A 15,107-nucleotide genomic window follows, 5' to 3' on the forward strand; every position below is an offset into this window, starting at 1 on the left:
GTAGTTAATCAATATAAATATCCCTGTAATCCATGATTTATAGATGTATAAACATTGGAACATAGTTGGTAGTTAATCAGTATAGATATCCATGTAATCCATTGTTTCTGGATCTATAAACATTTCAACATATTTGGTAGATAATTAGTATAAATATCCTTGTAATCCATGACTCGTAGAGGTATAAACAATGGAACATAGTTGGTAGTTAATCAGTACACATATCTCTGTATTCCATGATTTGTGGATATATAAACATTGGAATATAGTTGGTAGTTGTTCACTATAGATATCCTTGTAATCCATGATTTCTATCTGTGTAAACATTGGAATATAGTTGGTAGTTAATCAGTAAAAATATCCTTTTTATTCATGACTTCTAGATGTATAAACGTGGAGTAATATTTGGTCGTTAATCACTCTAGATATCCGTGTAATCCATGATTTGTAGATATATAAACACTGAAACATAGTTGGAAGTTAATGTGTATAGATATCCATTTAATAGATGTTTTGTAAATGTATAATCATTGGAAGATACTTGGTAGTTAATTGGTATAAATATTTTTGTAATCCATGATTTTTAGGTGTATAAACATTGAAACATAGTTGGAAGTTTATCGGTATATATATCTTTGTAATCATAAATTGGTAGATGTATAACATTGGAACATAGTTGGTAGTAAATGAGTATAGATATCCTTGTAATCCATGATTTGTAGTTATATAAACATTGGAACAGAGCTTGTTGTTAATCAGTATAAACATCCTTGTAACACATGATTTCTAGATGTATAAACCTTGGAATATAGTTGGAAGTTAATCAGTATAGATATCCTTGTAATCCATGATTTTTAGATGTATAAACATTAGAATATAGTTGGTAGTTAATCAGTATAGATATCCTTGTAATCCATGTTTTTTACATGCATAATCAGAGGAACATAGCTGATAGTTAACAAGTATAAATATCTTTGTAACCCATGACTTGTAGATGTATAAACTTTGGAACATAGTTTCTTGTTAATAAGTATAGTTATCCTTGTAATGGATGATTTGTAAATATATAAACATTGATACATAGTTGGAAATTATTCAGTGTAGATATTCTTGTAACCCATGACTTGTAGATGTATAAACTTTGGAGCATAGTTTCTTGTTAATAAGTATAGTTATCCTTGTAATGGATGATTTGTAAATATATAAACATCGATACATAGTTGGAAGTTATGCAGTGTAGATATTCTTGTAACCCATGACTTGTAGGTGTATAAACTTTGGAACATAGTTGGTAGTTAATCAGTATAGACATCCCTTGTAATCCATGATTTCCTGATGTATAAACACTGAAAGACTTTGTGCAGTTCTTCTATTGGAATGTAATATTGAGACTTTAAGAAAGAGTGACTGTAGTAGAATATGTGTTGGCACCTCGAGAATGTTAAACACTGTGTGATTGGAGTTCTTCGTTTGTTAAACACTCTGTGATTGGAGTTCTTCGTTTGTTAAACACGGTGTGATTGGAGTTCTTCGTTTGTTAAACACTATGTGATTGTTTCCAAAATATCGTTTGTGGTAAAATAGTTCTGAAATGGCTGATGTTGGTTGGCTACAAATAAACATATCATAGAAACGATTAAAATTAAAACCACTTTGTGACAGCTTGAGGGTGAGTGGACAACGTGGTGTTACACTTGTAGAAGGGTAGAAGTCCAAATCTGAAAATGATTTTCCTGTATAAGAGGTGTAACAGTTATTTCCCAAGTTGAGAGACAGAACAAGCCTGTTATTACCCAGCAAAGAATTATGAATACTGGTGTGCCAGTTGTACATATGTTATAAGAATTGAAATACCACTATTAGTAGTGCACCATTTAGCACATTGTATAACCCAGTTAATTGTTTATAGAATCTACATGTAATCTGTTATATCAGAACAAAAAAGACAATTTCTAGCGGTAATTTTCAGAAAGTGTTCGGTTTTCTTGTTTATCAGATATTGCAACACATTCTACTGAGTTCTTTGAAAGTCGAGATTATTGTACGAGTTGTTTAGTTGAATCAATTTGAAAAGGGTGCGTACACTTGTTGTTCAGTCATGACAAATAAGATTTGTGTTTTATTTTTGTTTCAGCCGCGAGGAAACACGTTAACATGGTATGTGCCGGTTTGACGAGCGGGCTGTTCTAGTGTGTGGCGTTTTAGCTAGGTGGCTTCAAAAGTACCTATACAATAGGACTAATTAGTAGAGCATGCTAGACAAAGAACTAAATAAATAGCATGTAATTTGTTCCTTTGTCTCGTTAATTATCCAAGTCACACATTTATCTACTTGTCGTAAATGTCTTTTAAGCTGTGTTGTTTAAAACAAGATGGCTGTATCACGTGGATCTGTTATACATAGCAACTGTCAGCTGAAATATTAAATGTTATTTCTACACTATCAGAAAGAGTACTTTTACCAATCATTTAACAAGAATTACTCAAATTACATATTTATAGTATGAACTTCCTTTGTCTCAACCATTGACAAAAGACTGAACGAATGTGTATATACATCCACGAGTAGGTTGTCTTGTTTCAGAATTTCGTGTAAAGCTACAGTCCTCTTATCTGCACATCTCGTATATTGAACTGCTTGTCTACACAGAAAGTTGTTGGGCAGCAAGAGCCATCGCCGACTCTTGGGTTACTCTTGTCTGATAGAATAATGGGATATGACTGTCACTCTGATAGAGTACCCATGGCTTCACTAAACTATGCCGAGTAAACACACGCACATATATTTTCACATTTATATGGGGAGCGCATATTTAATTTATATATATGTCGCTTCAGTAGCTCAGCAGTAAATAGTTTATAACTATCAAATTCGCAGCTTGATTTTTGCAGTAGATACTACAGTCTGTTGTGTACATTTCACAAGTATGGTTAGGTTTGTTGGGTTCAATAATCTGCTTGGAGAAACGTCTTCAGTAATTATCTGTTCTGTGTGATCGAACATCTTGGAAGAGTTTTAAAACATCTTCCAGGTTGTCGAACTTTCCTGGTTCTCCTCATCAGCACGTGTCAACTTCCCGGACGACGATGGTCACGCTTGCAAAGCACGTGAGGGCGGACATCAATACAAAAAGCACGATCTGGCGTGTTAACGTCTCACGTTGTTGGCTGGAAGGGTTTGTTGAGTCTGAGCATGAAGACAGAATGGCCTCGGGGTCTTAGTTGGCCTTCTGCAACGCATGGGCCACCAAGTGTGAAGTATTGACGCGTTGAAGTTGAACCGAACGAACAAACAATTTATAACTCACTATTTTGGTAGAGGTGATTGAAACGGCATCGTGTTGATTTTACAAATATTTCATTATTTTCCGAAATCCTCAACAGATGCCGCCACTAATAATTTGACATTTTACGACTGAACAGTTCCTCTAAAGAGCGTCAGAAAAGTAGACGATCCGAAAACAACACATTTTCTAGAATTTTGTAAACTTTTATGGAAACATACTTGTTTGATAAATCAAACTCAGCGGTAATTTAAATATTACAGTTATTACGACTGGAACGATTACGAGAAACTCCGTAATGGTATAATGTTTTTTTTTTACAACTTTGATAAATTACGTGTTCGTACAGGAATATTTTGTGTTTTATCTAAGTTAGACATGGTACCAGAGTAGAGATCACTGTTTGTTTCTTACTGTTCTGATAAGTGACGCTTACACTTCCATGGCTTGTGTGGTTTTCTTACAGATTAAATTGTGTTTTTCATGGCTGGATAATTTTTACTGTTTTTATCTAACATCTAATTCATTATTTCTTTCTAGTGTATTATAATTTTCCTTCTTGTCCACGCTTTGTGTGCCAACTTTTGTCTTCTTGTTAGAACGTGCTTTGTCGTAAGTCGACCAATCCATACTCCATCTAGTAATCAACATTACAGTAGGTGTCCTTTGAGGGTTTCTTTCTTAATTAATCACTTTGTGTTTCCTGTGTTCTAGTCATCACTACTTTATGGTCTCTGTGTTCCAATCATCACTACTTTATGGTTCCTGTGTTCTGGTCATTATTACCTAATGGTTCGTGTGTTCTGGTCATTATTACCTAATGATTCCTGTGTTCCAGTCATTATTACCTAATGATTCCTGTGTTCCAGTCATTATTACCTAATGGTTCCTGTGTGACAGTCATTATTACCTAATGGTTCCTGTGTTCCAGTCATTAGTACCTAATGGTTCCTGTGTTCTAATCATCATTACTTTATGGTCTCTGTGTTCTAATCATCATAACGTTATGGTCTCTGTGTTCTAATCATCATAACTTTATGGTCTCTGTGTTCCAATCATCATTACTTTATGGTCCCTCTGTTCCAGTCATCATTACTTTATGGTTCCTCTGTTCCAGTCATCATTACTTTATGGTTCCTTTGTTCCAGTCATTATTACTTTATGGTTTCTTTATTCCAGTCATCATTACTTTATGGTTCCTGTGTTCTGGTCATTATTACCTAATGGTTCCTGTGTTCTGGTCAATATTAATTTATGATTCCTGTGTTCTAGTCATCATTACTTTATTGCTCCTCTGTTCTGGTCATCATTACTTTATGATTCCTGTGTTCTAGTCATCATTACTTTATTGCTCCTCTGTTCTGGTCATCATTACTTTATGGTTCCTGTGTTCTGGTCATCATTACTTTATGGTTTCTGTGTTCTGGTCATTATTACTTTATGATACCTGTGTTCTAGTCATCATTACTTTATGGTTCCTCTGTTCCAGTCATCATTACTTTATTGCTCCTGTGTTCTGGTCATTATTACTTTATGGTGTCTGTGTTCTAATCATCATTACTTTATGGTCTCTGTGTTCTAATCATCATTACTTTATGGTTCCTGTGTTCTAATCATCATTACTTTATGGTTCCTGTGTTCTAATCATCATTACTTTATGGTCTCTGTGTTCTAATCATCATAACTTTATGGTCTCTGTGTTCTAATCATCATAACTTTATGGTCTCTGTATTCCAATCATCATTACTTTATGGTCCCTCTGTTCCAGTCATCATTACTTTATGGTTCCTGTGTTCCGGTCAATATTAATTTATGATTCCTGTGTTCTAGTCATCATTACTTTATTGCTCCTCTGTTCTGGTCATCATTACTTTATGGTTCCTGTGTTCTGGTCATCATTACTTTATGGTTCCTGTGTTTTGGTCATTATTATCTAATGGTTCCTGTGTTCCAGTCATCATTACTTTATGGTGTCTGTGTTCCAGTCATCATTACTTTATGTTCCCTGTGTTCTAATCATCATTACTTTATGCTTCCTGTGTTCTAATCATCATTACTTTATGATTCCTGTGTTCTGGTCATCATTACTTTATGGTTCCTGTGTTCTGGTCATTATTATCTAATGGTTCCTGTGTTCCAGTCATCATTACTTTATGGTGTCTGTGTTCCAGTCATCATTACTTTATGGTCTCTGTGTTCCAGTCATCATTACTTTATGGTTCCTGTGTTCTAATCATCATTACTTTATGGTTCCTGTGTTCTAATCATCATTAATTTATGGTTCCTGTGTTCTAATCATCATTACTTTATGGTCTCTGCGTTCTAATCATCATAACTTTATGGTCTCTGTGTTCTAATCATCATAACTTTATGGTCTCTGTGTTCCAATCATCATTACTTTATGGTCCCTCTGTTCCAGTCATCATTACTTTATGGTTCCTCTGTTCCAGTTATCATTACTTTATGGTTCCTTTGTTCCAGTCATTATTACTTTATGGTTTCTTTATTCCAGTCATCATTACGTTATGGTTCCTGTGTTCTGGTCAATATTAATTTATGATTCATGTGTTCTAGTCATCATTACTTTATTGCTCCTCTGTTCTGGTCATCATTACTTTATGGTTCCTGTGTTCTGGTCATCATTACTTTCTGGTTCCTGTGTTCTGGTCATTATTACTTTATGGTTCCCGTGTTCTGGTCATTATTACTTTATGGTTTCTGTGTTCCGGTCATTATTACTTTATGGGTTTTTTTATTCCAGTCATCATTACTTTATGGTTTTTTTATTCCAGTCATCGTTACTTTATGGTTCCTGTGTTCTGGTCATTATTACTTTATGATTCCTGTGTTCTAGTCATCATTACTTTATGGTTCCTCTGTTCCAGTCTTTATTACTCTATGTTTCCTGTGTTCTGGTCATTATTACTTTATGGTGTCTGTGTTCTAATCATCATTACTTTATGGTCTCTGTGTTCTAATCATCATTACTTTATGGTCTCTGTGTTCTAATCATCATTACTTTATGGTCTCTGTGTTTTAATCATCATTACTTTATGGTCTCTGTGTTCCAATCATCATTACTTTATGGTCTCTGTGTTCCAATCATCATTACTTTATGGTCTCTGTGTTCCAATCATCACTACTTTATGGTTCCTGTGTTCCAGTCATCATTACTTTATGGTCTCTGTGTTCCAGTCATCATTACTTTATGGTCTCTGTGTTCCAGTCATTATTACTTAATGGTTCCTGTGTTCTAATCATCATTACTCTATTGTTCCTGTGTTCTAATCATCATTACTTTATTGTTCCTGTGTTCTAATCATCATTACTTTATTGTTCCTGTGTTCTAATCATCATTACTTTATGGTTCCTGTGTTCTAATCATCATTACTTTATGGTTCCTGTGTTCTGGTCATCATTACTTTATGTTTTTTTTATTCCAGTCATCATTACTTTATGGTTCCTGTGTTCTGGTCATTATTACTTTATGGTTCCTGAGTTCTAGTCATCATTACTTTATGGTTCCTCTGTTCCAGACATAATTACTTTATTGCTCCTCTGTTCTGGTCATCATTACTTTATGGTTCCTCTGTTCTGGTCATTATTACTTTATGGTTCCTGTGTTCTGGTCATTATTACTTTATGGTTCCTGTGTTCTGGTCATCATTGCTTTATGGTTTCTGTGTTCCAGTCAATATTACTTTATGGTTTCTTTATTCCAGTCATTATTACTTTATGGTTTCTTTATTCCAGTCATCATTACTTTATGGTTCCTGTGTTCTGGGCATTAATACTTTATGATTCCTGTGTTCTGGTCATCATTACTTTATAGTTCCTGTGTTCTAGTCACCATTACTCTGTAGTTCCTCTGTTCTAGTCGTCATTACTTTATGGTTCCTGTGTTCCAGTCATCATTACTTTATGGTTCCTGTGTACTAAACATCATTACTTTATGATTCCCGTGTTCTGGTCATTATTACTTTATGGTTCCTGTGTTCTGGTCATTATTATCTAATGGTTCCTGTGTTCCAGTCATCATTACTTTATGGTGTCTGTGTTCTATTCATCATTACTTTATTGCTCCTCTGTTCTGGTCATCATTACTTTATGGTTCCTGTGTTCTGGTCATTATTACTTTATGGTTTCCGTGTTCTGGTCATTATTACTTTATGGTTCCTGTGTTCTGGTCATTATTACCTAATGGTTCCTGTGTTCCAGTCATCATTACTTTATGGTCTCTGTGTTCCAGTCATCATTACTTTATGGTTCCTGTGTTCCAGTCATTAGTACCTAATGGTTCCTGTGTTCCAGTCATTATTACTTAAAAGTTCCTCTGTTCTAGTTGTCATTACTTTATGGTTCCTCTGTTCTAGTCGTCATTACTTTATGGTTCCTGTGTTCCAGTCATCATTACTTTATGGTTACTGTGTACTAAACATCATTACTTTATAGTTCCTCTGTTCTAGTCGTCATTACTTTATAGTTCCTGTGTTCTGGTGATCATTTCTTTATGATTCTTCTGTACTAATCATCATTATTTTATGATTCCTGTGTTCCAGTCATTATTACTTAAAAGTTCCTCTGTTCTAGTTGTCATTACTTTATGGTTCCTGTGTTCTAGTCGTCATTACTTTATGGTTCCTCTGTTCTAGTCGTCATTACTTTATGGTTCCTGTGTTCCAGTCATCATTACTTTATGGTTACTGTGTACTAAACATCATTACTTTATAGTTCCTCTGTTCTAGTCGTCATTACTTTATAGTTCCTGTGTTCTGGTGATCATTTCTTTATGATTCTTCTGTACTAATCATCATTATTTTATGATTCCTGTGTTCCAGTCATTATTACTTAAAAGTTCCTCTGTTCTAGTTGTCATTACTTTATGGTTCCTGTGTTCTAGTCGTCATTACTTTATGGTTCCTGTGTTCTAGTCGTCATTACTTTATGGTTCCTGTGTTTCAGTCATTATTACTTTATGCTTTCTTTATTCCAGTCATCATTACTTTATGGTTCCTGTGTTCTGGTCATTATTACTTTATGATTCCTGTGTTCTGGTCATCATTACTTTATAGTTCCTGTGTTCTAGTCACCATTACTTTATAGTTCCTCTGTTCTAGTCGTCATTACTTTATGGTTCCTGTGTTCCAGTCATCATTACTTTATGGTTCCTGTGTACTAAACATCATTACTTTATAGTTCCTCTGTTCTAGTCGTCATTACTTTATGGTTCCTGTGTTCCAGTCATCATTACTTTATGGTTCCTGTGTACTAAACATCATTACTTTATAGTTCCTCTGTTCTAGTCGTCATTATTTTATAGTTCCTGTGTTCTGGTCATCATTTCTTTATGATTCTTCTGTACTAAACATCATTACTTTATAGTTCCTCTGTTCTAGTTGTCATTACTTTATGGTTCCTGTGTTCTGGTTTTCATTACTTTATTATTTCTGTGTTCCGGTCATCACTACTTCATGTTTAGTGTGATATGTTTGTGTTTGTTTCATCACTACGTCGTGTTTAGTATGGTAAGTTCGTGTCAGCATTGTTTTAGACAATGAATAGCTGTAAGTGTTCGAGTACCTTGTTCTTCAGTTGGACTTACATATGGTCATCAAAACACTTGTTTCGTTAGTTGTTCATAGTTTTATAAAATGTGCTGTCAAGGAACTTGTTTAAGTTGACTTTTACTGTAAATTTAGTGGTTGTGTGTGCAGATTGTTGAAAACACCTACAACCGTGAGTTTCATTTTTTCTTGAATCATCACATCGAAAGGGAGAAAAAAATTTTCTGGTGTTTTGATCACATATTATATAGAGCGCATCAAGTGATTTTCTGGATAATGCATGTTGTCAAGTCGCCAAGGCAATGGTCCTTAAGTTGATTGTTTGTTTAGCAACAGGGAACTATTGTGTTTTCATACCAGCAACTTCGGTTCCATTAAGAGGCGTCGTCTGTTGTATTTTCCAATATATATATACATATATATATATATAGCTAAATATTATACATAAACAAGAACTTTCTGGACGTCTTGTGCGTGATCGAGAGTTTTAGTTTACTTTTAGAAAAGAGTATGCCCTCTATAGGCCTAGTTACCAAACACTGACTACAGGCAAGACTCAATGGTAAGTATAACAGCTAATACGGCTTAAATCTGAGTTTCGATCCCCGTTCTGTGCAGAGCACAGATATTTTATTTTGTGGCTTTGTGTTTCATTAGAAGCAAAGTACTGACAAATAATAATAAAGTAATTTCTCTACTGAAGTTAAACTTCAGGTAAATTTAAGGAACAACTTTTATCCTCTTAAAGGTAAATTTAAGGAACAACTTTGATCCCCTTAAAGGTAAATTTAAGGAACAACTTTGATCCCCTTAAAGGTAAATTTAAGGAACAACCTAGATCCCCTTAAAGGTAAATTTAAGGAACAACTTTGATCCTCTTAAAGGTAAATTTAAGAAACAACTTTGATCCCTTTAAAGGTAAATTTAAGGAACAACTTTGATCCCCTTAAAGGTAAATTTATGGAACAACTTTGATCCTCTTAAAGGTAAATTTAAGGAACAACTTTGATCCCCTTAAAGGTAAATTTAAGGAACAACTTTGATCCTCTTAAAGGTAAATTTAAGGAACAACTTTGATCCTCTTAAAGGTAAATTTAAGGAACAACTTTGATCCTCTTAAAGGTAAATTTAAGGAATAACTTTGATCCCTTAAAGGTAAATTTAAGGAACAACTTTGATCCTCTTAAAGGTAAATTTAAGGAACAACTTTGATCCCCTTAAAGGTAAATTTAAGGAACAACTTTGATCCCCTTAAAGGTAAATTTAAGGAACAACTTTGATCCCCTTAAAGGTAAATTTAAGGAACAACTTTGATCCTCTTAAAGGTAAATTTAAGAAACAACTTTGATCCTTTAAAGGTAAATTTAAGGAACAACTTTGATCCCTTTAAATTTAGGGAAAAGCTGTGATTCCCTTAAAGTTACATGTTTTAATTTTAACCAGTATCATGATATCTAGAAATGTGGTTACACAAACCGGTAATCTTACAATGTCAGTTTATATAGGTCTGCTGGTTCAATTTCAGAACCAATGATAGAATACATTATTATTGTTTCTGTTTTACAGCGCTACCTACATTTTGTCCATTGCAACTATCGAGCTCCGAATTTAGCGTTATAAGAAATCAAGTTTAAAGTTGAGCCACTGGACAAGTTAATGAATCAGCTGTTGTTGATATACGTGTATTTAATGTCCACTGATTGTTGTATCTAGAACTTTATGTGTTAGGTCCATAATCAAGTGGACCGTTTTAAAAAAGAAACCTTCTATCTAACAAATGACGATACATGACATACAAAAAACAGAGTAGTTGTATCAGATCATGTCAGTATCGAACAACCTTTACGTCTATATTTGTACATAAACTAAGAAGAAACAAACGTTTCGTCTATCACGAAGTTTAAACTAGGAACATGTTGAAAGTGTTAAGACTTGTATCAACTCCATTTGGCCGTAAGTATACATGGACATTCTAAATGTAGAAAACTGTATATAGCGCTCGACCTCACAAGTAGCACGTGCCCCTTCTGGCCATTTGGTCAGACGCCTGTATCTAGAAGTACAGGTAGTAAACCTCACAAGTGCCTCAGTTTAGGTGCCTATAAGACTGAATGTTGGATATATTTAATTTGCTTTTCTTAGACGATTTAAGTAGAACTGATTTGCGTGAAACTAGAGCAGTTTCTCTTTGATATAATAATTACTTATTATTCTTTTAAGAGTTTTAAAAGATATACAATAAACAAGGATATAGTTTGTGATATACTTAATTCACCACACTGAATATCAGGCGATGTCAGTAAGTAGGACGTTTATCTACATTAGTGACATCACAGTGACATGGCCCTAACTTGCAACAGTTAATCGTGGACTCGCATCACACTCAACATTTCAATTTCCGTCTTTAACATACACCGACTTTTATTTACTTAAATCCTATATATTACGTGTCACGAAGATCCATTCACCATGTTTTTGTAGGTGTTCTGGACGTTTTTGTAGACAATACATATTAACGTGCCATGACAAAATAACTCGGCTTATCGTTGACCTAAAATATACTTAAATTCGCTTGCAACGGTCGTTGGACTAAGACAGATTGTACATCTATTAATCGTGAGATCTCTGTTCAAGTTTACGTCATTCGACAAAACCGTTTCACGCAGAAGAATATTGTATTACTAAAACGACTTGTTACCATATACATACAATAGAACAGTTTCACCTAGTAATACCATATCATAATACTACGACAAGTTGTTACCATATACATACAATAGAACAGTTTCACCCAGTAATACCATATCATAATACTACAACAAGCTGTTACCATATACATACAATAGAACAGTTTCACGCAGTAATACCATATCATAAGAGTACAATAAGTTGTTACCATATACATACAATAGAACAGTTTCACGCAGTAATACCATATCATAAGAGTACAACAAGCTGTTACCATGTACATACAATGGAACAGTTTCACGCAGTAATACCATATCATAAGAGTACAACAAGCTGTTACCATATACATACAATAGAACAGTTTCACCCAGTAATACCATATCATAAGAGTACAACAAGCTGTTACCATATACATACAATAGAACAGTTTCACCCAGTAATACTATACCATAATACTACAACAAGCTATAACCATATATATACAATAGAACAGTTTCACCCAGTAATACCATATCATAATACTACAACAAGCTGTTACCATATACATACAATAGAACAGTTTCACCCAGAAATACCATATCATAATACTACAACAACCTGTTACCATATACATACAATTGAACAGTTTCACCCAGTAATACCATACCATAAGAGTACAACAAGTTGTTACCATATACATACAATAGAACAGTTTCACCCAGTAATACTACAACAAGCTGTTACGATATACATACAATAAAACAGTTTCACGCAGTAATACGATATCATAATACTACAACAACCTGTTACCATGTACATACAATAGAACAGTTTCAAGCAGTAATACCATATCATAAGAGTACAACAACCTGTTACCATATACATACAATAGAACAGTTTCACCCAGTAATACCATATCATAAGAGTACAAGAAGCTGTTACCATATACATACAATAGAACAGTTTCACGCAGTAATACCATATCATAATACTACAACAAGCTGTTACCATATACATACAATAGAACAGTTTCACCCAGTAATACCATATCATAATACTACAACAAGCTGTTACCATATACATACAATAGAACAGTTTCACGCAGTAATACCATATCATAAGAGTACAACAACCTGTTACCATATACATACAATAGAACAGTTTCACCCAGTAATACCATATCATAATACTACAACATACAATGGAACTATTGCATGCAGGAACACTATAAGTAATATAATTATAAAGCAAGCTGTTGTTTTTGACAATAGAACCGTTGTAAGTAGGAACATTATAAGTAATATAATTATAAACCAAGCTGTTGTTATTGACAGTAGAACCGTTGTAAGTAGGAACACTATAAGTAATATAATTATAAACCAAGCTGTTGGTATTGACAGTAGAACCGTTGTAAGTGGGAACACTATAAGTAATATAATTATAAACCAAGCTGTTGTTATTGACAGTAGAACCGTTGTAAGTACGAAGACTATAAGTAATATAATTATAAACCAAGCTGTTGTTATTGACAATAGAACCGTTGTAAGTGGGAACACTATAAGTAATACGGTATAGCTGTGTTTGTGCCACGTATTGTAAACCTGAGGCTCTGAACAAGGAAGTTTCTTGCAGGTGAACATCAGCAGTCAAGATGAAGACAAGAGACTGTTTCCGATTTGTTACTAAAACATAAATTATAATTTAGTGTCATCTTCTCACTTCACATTGTCACTGTTGTACACAAAGTTACTTTTATAAACTAACGTTTACCAGAATATTGTGATGAACGTGAGTTTTTGTTGAGTTAGTGATGGTTAAAATAAAGTTGTTTGATATTTCGATATTGTGTTATTAGAGTAGTTGTGGTAGTTTTGAATTATTCTGAACATTTAATTATTTTATGTGTAGGATGTTGGTACTTGCAGTCTAATCACAAAACAAAGGAATGACAACTTCGTGTTTGTATGTAAACAATATTTGTTGAATTTAAATATTGTCATAAAAACCGTATTTATGAAAGACCTGTATTTGTTAACAACATTTTATAAAGTAATTATTTCCGTAGTAACCGTGTTTATGAAAGCTGTGTTTTTATAATCATTATGTGACAAACTTGATTTGTCGTTATAACGACCTTATTTTGTGAATTACGTCTTATATTCTCATGAAAGGAGGTAAACATGAATAATTGTAGATTTCTTTGAATAAACCTAATTCTTCGTTTCAATCTTGTTGGAAGCAAACAAATATTGTTCTTTTAGTCAACAAATGATCATTTTCACGCTTATTAACATTTCTTGTTTTTGTCTGAATGAAAGTTGTCTGAAATAAATTAAACATCTACTAATGTGAATGATATACTGTTTGTAACACCATGAACAAAAAACACTGAATGATATACCGTTTGTAACAACATGAACATAAAACACTGAATGATATACTGTTTGTAACAACATGAACATAAAACACTGAACGATATACCGTTTGTAACAACATGAACATAAAACACTGAATGATATACCGTTTGTAACAACATGAACATAAAACACTGAATGATATACCGTTTGTAACAACATGAACATAAAACACTGAATGATATACCGTTTGTAACAACATGAACATAAAACACTGAATGATGTACCGTTTGTAACAACATGAACATAAAACACTGAATGATATACCGTTTGTAACAACCTGACCAAAACCACTGAACTTTCAACAAGGTAAATGTGCAGTGTGATAAAACATCATGAGTAAACACACAGAATTAAAAATTTAAAACCAAGTATTTTATCACGAAGCGTGAGATAAATCGAGAATGAACTTAAAACCTCATCTTTACCAGTCTGAAAATTCAATTTATTTTGAATTTAGTGTCATTAAAAGTTTACTTCCTGTGAAAAGAATCTGGAAAGCTAGTGCTATTTTAGACACGAAACTGAACCTTTTCCTGCTTCTCCGATGTGCACCGGCTAAACTTGTAAAAAGTCCAAATCTAACAGTGGAAACATTAACCCTAACTTGACCCCTCATAGTGACGATATCCTTTGTAAGACCTGTTTCTTGCCACTCATGCACCTGCTTGATTTGAACCAATAATGTTTGAGATAAAACTGGAATAACCAATAGGAACTCATTTCTTTATCGTTTCTTGGTGATTGGTGCGTCTGTGACCTCCCGAAGAAGGCGGGCCATTCACCCCTGTATAAAGAGCGGGTTTTCAAAGGTTAGAAGTCTTTCACTCCCCCCATCCATCCTATTGTAAAGAATAGGATGTGGTCGACTCAAGTATTGGGGACAAAACGCCTCGAGTACTGTAGCTTGTCGTAGAGACTTTCAAACTGACTATTCTACGGTCACCTAGAACGGGTTTCACGTGCCAATGGAGCACCTGGTCCTCCACCCCCACCCACGGAGCAAACAGGAATTTTGAGTTGAGCTAAAATATTCTGGGAGCTATTTGAGTTATCTTTAGGTTAGGTTCACAAGGTCAGTTGTTGCTCTGATCAGTAGGATGGAACTCAGGGTCAACTTTTAGTAGCTTTCTGTCACATCGCCCAACTAATTCTTGTAGCTCTAATATGTGACATTC

General features: G+C 34.0%; 1 long non-coding RNA gene across 1 annotated transcript in view; it reads left to right on the plus strand.

The window, feature by feature from the left end:
- The window catches only part of LOC143228688 (uncharacterized), a 47,965-nt gene extending 34,196 nt beyond the window's left edge, over positions 1-13,769 (plus strand). Inside the window, exon 3 of the long non-coding RNA XR_013015414.1 lies at positions 13,148-13,769. This is a non-coding gene — a long non-coding RNA (uncharacterized LOC143228688). The remainder of the gene's footprint in view (positions 1-13,147) is intronic.
- The last annotated feature ends 1,338 nt before the right edge of the window (positions 13,770-15,107 follow it).

This window comes from Tachypleus tridentatus, chromosome 10 (assembly GCF_004210375.1).
Source record: "Tachypleus tridentatus isolate NWPU-2018 chromosome 10, ASM421037v1, whole genome shotgun sequence".
NCBI lineage: Eukaryota > Metazoa > Arthropoda > Merostomata > Xiphosura > Limulidae > Tachypleus > Tachypleus tridentatus.